This window comes from Lingula anatina, chromosome 1 (genome assembly GCF_051362555.1).
Source record: "Lingula anatina isolate TDL-2025a chromosome 1, LinAna3.0, whole genome shotgun sequence".
NCBI classification, from domain to species: Eukaryota; Metazoa; Brachiopoda; class Lingulata; order Lingulida; family Lingulidae; genus Lingula; species Lingula anatina.
In genome coordinates this window covers 16,430,471-16,431,748 of record NC_141767.1, presented here as the reverse complement: position 1 = coordinate 16,431,748, position 1,278 = coordinate 16,430,471, and positions in this window count along the sequence as shown.

Sequence of the window (1,278 nt, the reverse complement as noted above, 5' to 3'; positions counted from 1 at the left end):
TTCACTTTGTTGTTTGTCTGTAAACGGGGCACTCCCAAAAAGGTGCGTGTGTGTGTGTGTGTGTGTGCGTGTGTGACCTTAATGATGAGTTTAAGATGAAGGAAAATTTTCCGTCACTTTATTTTCTTTATGAGACACGTTGGTCGATTAACATTCTAAGACAACCTCGGCCATTGTGGGTTTTCTCTTTCTTTCTGACGAAGCTTTTATTATTGTACAAAGCTTTTATTACTATACAAAGCCGCGGGCTCATTTGAAATGTATTAATGTGCACTGCCCTTCATTATAGAAATGCACTGTCCATTGATGTCAGTAACGTATTGTGGGAGTGCATTGTATACCTGGACGGACATGTTGGCCTTTATAATGGTTATTCTGTAATTGATTCTAGCACAGGGATCAGTAGGCCTAATACATTTAGTTCGAGTGGTCATTATGACGTGACCCGCATGTTGTTACTGTGGTCAACTGCGCCAGCACAACAAGTTTTCCCGCTCCAGTCGCATCCTATATTTAGATACATATTTTATTCAGTTGTTTTGCGCCGGAACTGACGGAACTTCCATACGTGTCCTGTGTTTTTCCATGAGAGGAAGGAAAATTCCACTGAGAGAAATCTGATCGCTATATTATACGGAAAGTAACAGAAGGTGCGCGGAAATGTATTTATACGTACACATGCATATATATATATATATATATATATATATATATATATATATATATATATATATATATATATATATATATACCTGCATTTACTAATTTCAAATAAAAAAATTTATGAACACTTTCAGCATATTCTCTTTGCTAACACACAGCAAGTATTTACATATTTAAAAAAAAATATTGACACCAGTTTGGTAATCATCAAGTTTTTGAAGTCACAGTTGAATTCAGACCTTTTCATTTTCTCCAAAGGTGAAAAAAAAACTTGATACAAAATTTTTGCTCTTTTGTATTTTTGTCCTTTTATAGGTCTCAAAAGCTGCGGTTTGTCAGACTGAATCTAATGAGAAGGGACCGCTAAAGTGGCCGATGATATTTGACCCAAAGCCGCGACTGTCTTACAAGAATATAATTTCACCCTTCAGTTCCCCTGAGTGTAACGAAAAACAATGTTTTTTTGTCATTTTTTTTTAATCATACGGGTATACCTTGGGGAATTTAAAGACATTAAAACTCCGACAATCTTGATTCACTGGGCTGAAAATTTGTGTAGGGAGGCAAGAGAACAACAAAAACACTAGGTACTATGTCATTAATTACTAATTTGTA